This window comes from Macaca nemestrina, chromosome 1 (genome assembly GCF_043159975.1).
Source record: "Macaca nemestrina isolate mMacNem1 chromosome 1, mMacNem.hap1, whole genome shotgun sequence".
In the NCBI taxonomy this organism is placed as follows: domain Eukaryota; kingdom Metazoa; phylum Chordata; class Mammalia; order Primates; family Cercopithecidae; genus Macaca; species Macaca nemestrina.
Window position 1 is genome coordinate 22,540,703 of NC_092125.1, and position 11,374 is coordinate 22,552,076.

At 42.8% G+C, this 11,374-nt stretch overlaps 1 pseudogene across 1 annotated transcript; it reads right to left on the bottom strand.

Moving 5' to 3' along the window:
* Window positions 1–231: 231 nt before the first annotated feature.
* LOC139356483 (large ribosomal subunit protein uL30 pseudogene) lies at window positions 232–1,042 on the bottom strand (annotated as a pseudogene). Its single transcript, XR_011608447.1, has one exon. The product of XR_011608447.1 is annotated as a large ribosomal subunit protein uL30 pseudogene (transcript).
* Window positions 1,043–11,374: the final 10,332 nt, after the last annotated feature.

Below are 11,374 nucleotides of genomic sequence, written 5' to 3' on the forward strand. Positions count from 1 at the left end.
GTGATCTTCCCACCTCAGCCTCTGGAGTAGCTGAGACCACAGGTGCGCACCACCACACCTAGTTTATTTGGGGTAGAGATGGGGTTTCACCATGTTACCCAGGCTGATCTTGAACTCCTGGGCTCAAGTAATCTACCCACCTCAGCCTCACAAAGTGCTGGGATAACAGGCGTGAGCCACCATGCCTGGCCCACCTTTTTTTGTTTGTTTTGCTTTTTTTTTTTTTTTTTGTCAATTTGAGAGCAGGTACTGTTTATTAACTGACCAGCTTAGAAAAATAATCATGGTAGACACCTTAGTTCATTCTTCTAATAAGCCTGTTGATCTGGTTCTCCCTGTTGCCAGCATCTCCACCTTCTACAAAATGGGTGGTCTTTTTCATCATTCCACCTCGTGGAGAAGATCATTTGAAGGGCCACAGGAAGTTATTTGCCTCTTTGAAGCATTTTCCAACAGTATAGATCTCATGAATCAGATCCTCCATGCAGATGATACCATATTTACCAAGAGATCGAGCAATCAAAGCGTTATCTGTCAAAGCAATTCGCTTCTTATTGATTTTGCCATAACCACGCTTGTAGATTAGCTCATTTACTGACTTCAGATTGGGGTACCCCCATGCAATATATGGCTCTACAATCCTCAGCATGTTAATTGAAGCCTTGTTGAGCTTCACAAAGGTTCCATTGAAGATTTGACGAAGGCGAAGAAGCTGCAATACCTTTCGGACCTTTGGGCTCATGCCATAGATACCTCTGATCCTGATGACAAACGCCAGTTTGGATTCAGCAGGTACATAGAAGTTGCCAGCTTTTCTTGCCATCCTCGCCATTCGAATTTCAGTTCTGTACATCTGCCTATCTTCCTTGTGATAGTGTTTCACTTTTTCATGGATAAGCTTCCTCCTTGCCTTTCGAAGCATCTTTTGGGCAAACTTCTTTCTCAGGCGCTTGATCTTCAGCTCTGTGAAATTCCTTCGCTTTTTCTTAAGGGTTTCTGGCACAGCAGGAAGCGTCTCCTTCTTCTCTTCTACACCCTCCATGCTTCCGGCCAGAAAAAGAGCTGCTTTGTTTTTCAATTAACCCCATATACATTTTTATTTTTCTCCTTATAGCTTTTTCTCCAGAGTACCTTTTACAATCTAACATGCTATTTACGAATTTGTTTACGTTTGTTTATTATTACTAGAATGTGTGCTCCAGGATGGTCAATGTTGTCTGTTTTGTTTACAGCTGTATCCCTAATGCCTATGATAGCCTGGTACATAATGTGCAAATAAATGTTTGTTGAATGAATTTTTTTTTGGGGGGGGGGTTGGATTTTTTGGAGACAGAGTCTCTCGCTCTGTCGTCCAGGCTGGAGTGCAGTGGCATGATCTCAGCTCACTGCAACCTCTGCATACTGGGCTCAAGTGATTCTCCTGTCTCAGCCTCCCAAGTAGCTGGGGCTACAGGCACCCACCACCACGCCCAGTTAATTTTTTGCATTTTTAGTAGAGATGGGGTTTCAACATGTTGACCAGGCTAGTCTCAAACTCCTGACCTCGGCCTCCCAAAGTGCTGGGATTACAAGTGTGAGCCACCATGCACAGCCATGAATATTGTTAATCAAAGAAATGCAAATTAAAGTGATACATTTCTCGTGGGAATGCAAAATGATACTGATATGAATGGGGAACAGTAGCTAGGGCTTCTCCTGAGGTCAATCTAAGGGTCCTTGGAAGAACAGCATGTTCATGCATGGTTCAGTTTGCAGCACCATTTGGAATTTGATTGCTTTCCATTAGTTATCTTTTGTGATTTTCAGTTTAAGGTCTCCTATTTCTTCGCACTGATATTCAAGTCGTTCCTCTGGCTGTCAGGGGTTGCTCCCTCAGCTTTCCAGGCTTTGACTGGAGTGTGATGTATCCAAGAGCCTATTCCTGTAACACTCTGACGAAGGCTCTACCTCGGATTCCCAGCCAACGCACCAAAATGATACAGCTCTGATGAGTGGAGGAACACCTGGTTCTTCGTCTAGAGTCAAATTAGAAAAAACGACACAAACACACATGGAATAGTTTTCAGGAGCAAGGAGTTTAATGGGGAAGAAAGAAAGCAGCAGCTCCCCTGTCCAGAGACAGAGGGAGGGGGGCTCCATAGAAGCTCCCCTGTACAGACGGGGGAGGGGAGGGGTGGCGGTTCCAAAGCTGAAAAACAGAACCCTCCACTTTCTTAATTTTAGTTATTAGATTGTTCAATTCCAGAATATCTTTTTATTTTATTATAGATTATAATTCTCTGCTGAAATTCTCCGTATTTTTTCTATTTTTCTGGAACATAAACATGACAGTTGAAGTCCACATGTAATAATTCCAATATCTGGGCATTTTCCATGTGGGTCTGACACTACTATTTTTTCTTTCTTTTTTTGTTTTGTTTTGTTTATTTCACATGTTTACTCATGTGTACTAATTTTTTGATAATAATGAATATTGAATGTAGAAAATTCTGGAGATAATTTAAGATCCGGGTTGATGTTATCTCCTCCTAGATATCACTACCAGGGTTTGTTATCAGTGTTATCACTTCTGAGAGGCAGATAAGCAGAATCAGGTAATTTTTTTTTTTTTTTTTTTTTTTTTTTTTTTTTGAGATGCATCTCGCTCTGTTGCCCAGGCTGAAGTACAATGGCCCGATCTTCACTCACTGCAACTTCCACCTCCCGGATTCAAGCAATTCTCCTGCCTTAGCCTCTTGAGTAGCTGGGATTATGCGCCACCATGGCTGGCTAATTTTTGTATATTTATTAGAGATGGGGTTTCACCATGTTGGCCAGGCTGGTCTTGAACTCCTGTCCTCAAGTGATCCACCCGCCTCAGCCGCCCAAAGTGCTGGGATTACAGGCGTGAGCCACCACTCCTGGCCAGATCAGGTCGATTTAATCCAGTCTAGAATTTTGCTAATTAGAATCTGGATTTTAGGGTTTATGAGGCTTATTTCATTTTTTGGTTCATCTCTATTCTTAATGCAGCAGCGGTGAATGTAAGAAACCCTCCTGGCCGGGCACGGTGGCTCGTACCTGTAATCTCAGCACTTTGGGAGGCCAAGGCAGGTGGATCACAACGTCAGGAGATGGAGACCATTCTGGCCAACACGGTGAAACCCCGTCTCTGCTAAAAATACAAAAATTAGCTGGGCGTGGTGCCGCTTGCCTGTAATCCCAGCTACTCACGAGGCTGAGGAAGGAGAATCGCTTGAACCCAGGAGGCAGAGGTTGCAGTGAGCCAAGATGGCGCCACTGCACTCCAGCCTGAGCAATAGAGCGAGACTCCGTCTCAAAAAAAGAAAGAAAGAAAGAAACCCTCCTTCTTAGCGGCCCTTCAATATAATGTTTATCTACCTGACTTTGTGACTCTTAACAGCCACTTAAAAATCAGCAAATGACTCAGAGAAAAACAGACTGAAAATGAGGCTTACCTCTCTGGACTCCCCTTCTCTCCTGGATCTTAGGACCATAGGTCTTCACTGACTTTTTAATTCTCAAATACCTTCAAAAATATGTATTTTTTAATTTAACCCTTTCTAGTTGGAATTGGAAATCTAGAGCTGCTTTTTCTTTGTGTCCTTGGAGAATTGAGCTTGACGGGACCTTTTTTTTTTTTTTTTTTTTTTGAGACAGAGCCTCACTCTGTCGCCCAGGCTGGAGTGCAGTGATGCAATCTTGGCTCACTGCAACCCCGGCCCCACTCCACCCCTCTACCTGCCCGGTTTCAAGCGATTCTGTTGCCTCAGCCTCTGGAGTACCTGAGATTACAGGCACCTGCCACCACACCCGGCTAATTTTTGTATTTTTAGTAGAGACAGGGTTTCACCATCTTGACCAGGCTGGTCCTGAACTCCTGACCTCATGATCCACCGGCCTCAGTCTCCCAAAGTGCTGGGATTACAGGTGTCAGTCACCACACCCGGCCAGATGGATCTTGCTTTGTAGTAAAAAGGACAAACAAATTTCAGTTCTTCTGTTCATAAAAAGGCCTCCATTACAGAGCATGAGCTTTCATATATTGGCACAGGATAAAGAAAGATCGGTTTTGTATGGGAAGCAGTAAGGTGTTATATGTTCATGTGTTGCAGTTCTCATCTATATTTCACTCCCAGTTTGTCCAGACAAGAAGAACTAAATCTAGGAAAAATCATGAAGTCGTATTCTCTCACTATTTTTTGATCTATTTGATAAGTACTGTCTTGCTGTCAGCTACATCATAATTTGGGGAAGTGTCAGATAAAATAATTCTTTAATCCCAACTAATGGAGGTACTTAATATTGATTTACAAAAGATGGTTGCTATGAACTTATATATTTGCTATTGACTTTACAAAACGTGATGTAATGAAGAGAAACATAAAGCTTTCCATCATTTTATCATCTTTACTTAGTCTATTAAACTATTTTATGCTGCCTTGAAATTTGTTGAAATCCGAAGTGCTAATTCGAGAATGTAGAATTCATTGATTATTCTCATTTTTGTTTTTGTTTTTTGAGACAGTCTTGCTCTGTCATATCTAGGCTGGAGTGCAGTGGCTCAATCTTGGCTCACTGCAACCTCTGTCTTCCAGGTTCAAGTGATTCTCCTGCCTCAGCCTCCCAAGTAGCTGGGATTACAGGTGTTCACCACCATGCCTGGCTAATTTTTATATTTTTAATAGAGACGTGGTTTCACCATGTTGGCTAGGCTGGTATTGAACTCTTGGCCTCAGGCAATCCACCCGCCTCGGCCTCCCAAAGTGCTGGGATTATAGGCGTGAGCCACTGCGCCCGGTAATTATTCTCTACTTTTATCTACATATAAATTCAAAGTAACGAAAAGATTTCAGTCAATTAGTTCTATAATTGAGCTCTACTAATTTTTTATTTTAAAATATTTTGATACAGCAGTTTACAAAAGCTGCATAGAATGTTGGAGCTGGAAAGGATCTTAGATGTCTCTGTAGGCTTGCCCTTTTCTGAAGCATGAACCCCTTCCACCAAAAATCTTCTGAAAATACTTCACTTTGTATATGAAGATACAGACTCGACTTAATGGTAATTACAGACAATAAGGTTTTTTTTGTTTTTTTGTTTTTTTGTTTTTTTTGAGATGGAGTCTTGCTCTGTCGCCCGGGCTGGAGTGCAGTGGCCGAATCTCAGCTCACTGCAAGCTCCGCCTCCCAGGTTTACGCCATTCTCCTGCCTCAGCCTCCCAGGTAGCTGGGACTACAGGCGCCCGCCACCTCGCCCGGCTAGTTTTTTGTATTTTTTTAGTAGAGACGGGGTTTCACCGTGTTAGCCAGGATGGTCTCGATCTCCTGACCTCGTGATCCGCCTGTCTCTGCCTCCCAAAGTGCTGGGATTACAGGCTTGAGCCACCGCGCCCGGCCTGTTTTTTTTTTTTAAAAAAAAAAAGAAGGAAAAATGGCCAGGTGTGGTGGCTCACATCTGTAATCCCAGCACTTTGGGAGGCTGAGGCAGAAGGATCATGAGGTCAAGAGTTCAAGACCAGCCTGACCAACATGGTGAAACCCCATCTCTATTAAAAATACAAAAATTAGCTGGGCTTGACGGAATGCACCTGTAGTCCCAGCTACTTGGGAGGCTGAGGCAGGAGAATCGCTTGAACCCGGGAGGCAGAGGTTGCAGTGAGCCGAGATACTGCCACTGCACTCCAGCCTGGTGACAGAGCAAGACTCTGTCTCAAAAAAAATTTTTTTTTAATAAATAAATAATAAAAAGAAAAAAATCTGTAGTAGGAATTCTCTCCTCTTTTTTCCTCTTTCTTCGATGTACTCAGATGTTTCCATGTGCCAGCCAACCAGGCCCTGAAGCTCCTCTCAAGGTATTCACTGTCCATGGGCAGATATTCATAAACAAAGAGTTATATGAACAGTTGGCAGAGGGACAAAAATAATTAGTAATCCATTTGCCTGGAATAGTCAGAAAGGAATTTGAGCTGGATTTAGCCAATGAGAGGAGACAGAAAAATATTTGGGCCTCTTGCATGTGGGTCTGATACTACTGACTGTATTTCTGGTATAGCACATACAAATTCATAGACTTATGCAAGTGCATGGCACACATGGGAAGCAGAAGTTCATGTAGAAGTAGTAATAAGAAATAAGGCTGGAGACCAGCCTGAGGATAGATTTCCAAAGTCCTACAATGGCATGCAAACAAACACAGAGCTTCCAGGTATCCTAGAGCAAGAGAGCGACAAGAAACGTGTTGGGTTTCAGAAATACAATTTTGTCAGTATTTTAGATTGAAGTTGAGGACGTGGGCATACTGGGGACTGGGAAATTGATATTGTTATCCAGACGAGAGATGATGAGACATCAAGATTTCTTGAGCAGTGATTTATAATTGTCTTTATACGTCTGTCTTCCTCATCCACATATGCCTCTGAGTTAAAGAGGTACTCTCAAGAGGATTTGGTGGTCAAGTGGCTGTGGGGTTGAAGGAGAAGAAAATATTTTTTGACTAAGCTGAATGGTTAGGTAGTGATGACCTTAATTTAGATAATAGATAAGGAAGTTTGCAGGCTTTGGTGATGCAAAATATTAAAAACCAAACAAAACAAAAAAGATAAGAAAGAAGTACAAGAGGAGAATGATGAATTTAGTCAGTTTCCAGCTGACTTTTCAGTGTGGTATTCAGAGAAAAGTTTTGATAAGGTAGACATCTATAGAATGGCTTACCAATCCTTCCTTTCTCTTGACATCTCTTTACCCCATCCACATAGCTACTGCAAGATTTTCCTTCCTTTTACATGATTCTCATCCGCTGCCCAGAGTTGATGAACCAGAGAGAAGTGACATACTCTTTTTTTTTTTCTAAACAGGGTGGAGTGCCATGGTACAATCATGACTCACTGCAGCCTCAACCTCCTAGGCTCAAATGATCCTCCCACCTCAGCCTTCTGAGTAGCTGGAACCACAGGCATATGCCACCATGCCCAGTTAATTTTTGTATTTCTTGTAGAGATTGGGGTCTTGCTATGTTGCACAGGCTGGTCCTGAACTCTCGTGCCCAAACAATCCTCTTGCCCCAACTTCCCAAAGTGGGATTACAGGTGTGAGCCGCCATGCCTGGCAGCAACATACTCTTAATGATAGCTTGCTTTTGGGGAGGAAAATGAATTCTTTATTTTTTCTTTGAGCCGCTTGTATTGCTAATATCAATTTGTACTCTTGTGATCAACTTCAGTTGCCGTGTTGGTTAAAATAGTGTTTGGGTACATGTATTAGTAGAACAATCACAGTTTTTTCAGAAAATAGATAATTATTGTTCTTATATAATAAGTCCAGAGGTGGGTGGTCAAGGACTGATACGGTTTTACATATTGTTTGGAAATCCATATAGTTTTCCTTGAAATCAAGGATCCAAGCCATTTTTAGTTTCCTCCTCTTCCATCCCTAATGGCACCTTTAATTCTTCTGATCTGAAGACGACTATTTTATTTTCAGACATCACATTTATGCCCCAGGCAGCAATAAGAAAGAAAAGGGCAAAAGGCATGAACATGTGGAGTCTGTCCATTTTTACCACTTAAAAACAAGAAAAAATAGCTTTCCCAGAAGTTCAGCCCAAGAAACTGCGTCTCAGATTGCATTGCCCAGAACTAAGACACATGATCACACCTAAATGCAAGGAAGCCTGGGAAATTAAGTTAGTTCTCTGGGTATGTTGCTGTTAAACTAAACTGCGATTTGTAAGGAAGAATGTATGTTAGGGGTATACAACTAGTTGGGCCTGCCAGCCACACATTTTCCTTTTAAATGTAGAAAGTGAAATGCTTTCTTACTGGCTACAATTTCTATTGATCTTTTTCATATATAAGTGCTAAAGATGGAGGAAAAGAAGGCTGGAGGGTCCGAAGGGAGGAGAGTCACCTGGAAATAAGAGGTTAACTTGTTTTCTCCAGCCACAGTGCCTTTCGAAAGTCTCCTCTCCCGACTCCTTCAACTTTTCACTTTCATAGGGGAAAAGAAGTGTTCAGGGCTCCAAAATTATAGTAATTCAGAGAAGCTGGACTTGAGGGAAGCAGAGCAGCCTGGCTAATATTACTGGGGCAAACCGAAGTAGGCTAAATTTCACATATTGACTGACTAGAGAATGGCGGAAGGATACTTGGGGTAAGCAAGGGCAATCAGAATGCCACAGGTCAAGGGTCCATTCTGATTGTGAATTTCAAAAATGTTACCAATTCTTTTTTTTTTTTTTTTTTTTGAGGCGGAGTCTTCACTCTGTCGCCCAGGCTGGAGTGCAGTGGCACCATCTCGGCTCACTGCAAGCTCCGCCTCCCGGGTTCGCGCCATTCTCCTGCCTCAGCCTCCGGAGTAGCTGGGACTACAGGCGCCCGCCACCGCGCCCGGCTAATTTTTTGTATTTTAGTAGAGACGGGGTTTCACCGTGTTAGCCAGGATGGTCTCGATCTAGTGACCTCGTGATCCGCCCGCCTCGGCCTCCCAAAGTGTAGGGATTACAGGCGTGAGCCACCGTGCCCGGCCTTTTTTTTTTTTTTTTTTTTGAAATGGAGCCTTGCTCTGTCACCCAGGCTGGAGTGCAGTGGCAGGATGTTGGCTCACTGCATCCTCCGTCTCCCGGGTTCAAGCAATTCTCCAGACTCAGCCTCCCGAGTAGCTGGGATTACAGGTGCCTGCCACCACACCTGACTACTTTTTGTATTTTTTAGTAGAGATGGGGGTCTTAGCATCTTGGCCAGGCTAAGATGAACTCCTAACCTCAAGTGATTCACCCACCTTGGCCCTGAAAGGGAGGTCTTGGGAAGTTGAAACTGCTGGGATTATGGGTGTGAGCCACCACGCCTGGCCAATGTTTCCAATTCTTCACCCCTTCCTTTGCAATGTGATTTCGTAGCTGCTACCTTCAAGAGATGGTATCGGTGGTGTCCATTTTCCAATCTTTGAATCTTGGGTGGCTTTGGGACTTCCTTTTATTGATAGAATGCTATGGATATGTTCCAGTTCCAAGCTTAGGACTCTTTTGCACTTTAGGACATTTTGCACTTTCACTCCCTCTCGGAACTCTGTCTCTACTGTGTAAGAAAGTCTAAGCTGGAGTGATGGATGTTGAGAAATGCAGGAGCCAATCACTGTCGGAGCCCCAGACTAACGCATAGCTAGCCAACTGTCAGGCATGTAAGCGAAGCCATCTTTAACTAGGCAGGTGCCAGCCCACCTTCTGGCTATCTTAATAAGCACAGCTACATTCAGCTCATCATGACCCAGTTCAGCAGAAGCAGCTAGCTATCTGTAGATTTGTAAGCAATTACAAATGGTTATGCTTTGAAGTCAGTAATTTGGGACAGTTTGGTATACAACAGTAGATAATTGATGTAGTGACAACTGGGATTCCCTAAAATAAAGCTCCCTTTTGGGATCCTACAACTATCTCAGGGGCTTACATGTATATTTTATCTATACTGTAAGATAAATTGCTTTAGTTAAATATGAACAGGAACAGTCTCAACTGAAAGGAAGTGTGGTATGGAGGCTAGACAGAGAAACTACACAGGCAGGTTACTGCCTGAATGGGTTGTGAGATTTAGGAATCATGAAAGAAAAGTATAATTTTATTAGTAGTCTCCAAGGCAGGGAAGAACAAAGGGGAAATAATACAGTTCTAGAAGAAACCACCCAAGAGTAATGGAAGGAATCAGAAAATTGGCCATTTATTGAATGTTTATTCTCTATCAAGCACTATACTAAATGCTTAACATTCATCATGATCTGATTTCAAACTAACCACAATCTGAACAGTTGTGAAAATGAGGTTTCAGATAAGTTAACTTACTTGGCCAAGGTCACAAAACTGGTGAGTTTCAGAGCCAGGGTCTGCTTGATCTCTAAGCACTGGGCTCTGCTGTTCACCTTGTGCTTGTGTCTAGGACTCTGGTGGTAAATTGCCATGTGACTGAAAATCTTTTCTGCACTGCGTTTAACATCATAGATGATAAACATTTGAGTTGCTAAGTCAGGACTTTTTGTTCCACTGTCAACCTCAGTATACCAATGCTCATTCTAGTATCACCAGCACAAGCTAGTCTTAAGTCCAAGGTTTTCTCATTTTCCACTATCATGTCCCTTCATATATGAAGAGAAAGGAAGGGATAAGACCATAGGATAGTCATTTCTGACACCTTTCTCACCAAGATTGTCAGAACACAGGTATACACAAGGGCACATAAACATACATGCACACACACAGACTGTACATATGCTGTGAGACTACTTCTTTGACTTTGCCTTATATGTTCTTTTTTTCTAAACGATCAATCATATTTAGGTAGCTCTCACTCCTGGTGAAAATGTGGTAGAGAAAGCATATGCTTTGGAATTATACTTGTTGAACCCTAGTTTCCTCACGTGTAAAATGGGAGTGATAGTATTTATCTTACAAAGGATATTTTCTCCATCTCATTAAGTATCAACACCACATATTTAGTTAGAAAAGCCAAAATCCAGAAATGAGCTCTGACTTCACCTCCAAAAATGTCATGAAGCTAACTAATCATTTTACACCATGCCTAGGACTTCTGTCCTTGTCCAGGTTACCATCATTTCTGGCCTAAGCTACTGTATCATGCCTTCAGGATTCTTCCTGCTTGCATTTAACCCCACTCCTACCCCTGCAATACATTCTTCATTAATCTAAAACCTACCTACCTCCTTGACTGTGGCTTTATGCCATGCTCCCCTCTTGCCACACTGACTTCAGTTCTTTTTTTTTTTTTTTTGAAACTGAGTTTCTCTCTTGTTGCCCAGGCTGGAGTGTAATGGTGTGATCTCAGCTCATTACAACTTCCACCTCCGAGGTTCAAGCAATTATCCTGCCTCAGCCTCCCAAGTAGCTGGGATTACAGGCATGCACCACCACACCCAGGCTAATTTTGTATTTTGAGTAGAGACGGGGTTTCTCCATGTTGGTCAGGCTGGTCTTAAGCTCCTGACCTCAGGTGATATGCCCCCCTCAGCCTCCTAAAGTGCTGGGATTACACGCGTGAGCCACCGCACCTGACCTTGACTTCAGTTCTTATCCCTCAAACATTCTAGGCACTTTCATGCCTCACAGCCTTTGGATTGACCGTTTCTTCCGCCTGGCCTTATGTGACTTACTCCCTCTTACCACTTATGTCAGAGCTTACATGTCTGTCCTCCATGTGTCCTTCATGACCACTCCATCTAAAGTAACTTCCAGGTCACTTTCCATCACACCTTTGTGCTTTGTTTTCTTTGTAAAACTTATTACTTCCTGACATTGACTTCTTGCTGTGTTCATGTATATTTCATTAGGATGTGAGTTCCATGACAGCAGAGACTGTGCCTGGCACATCCAC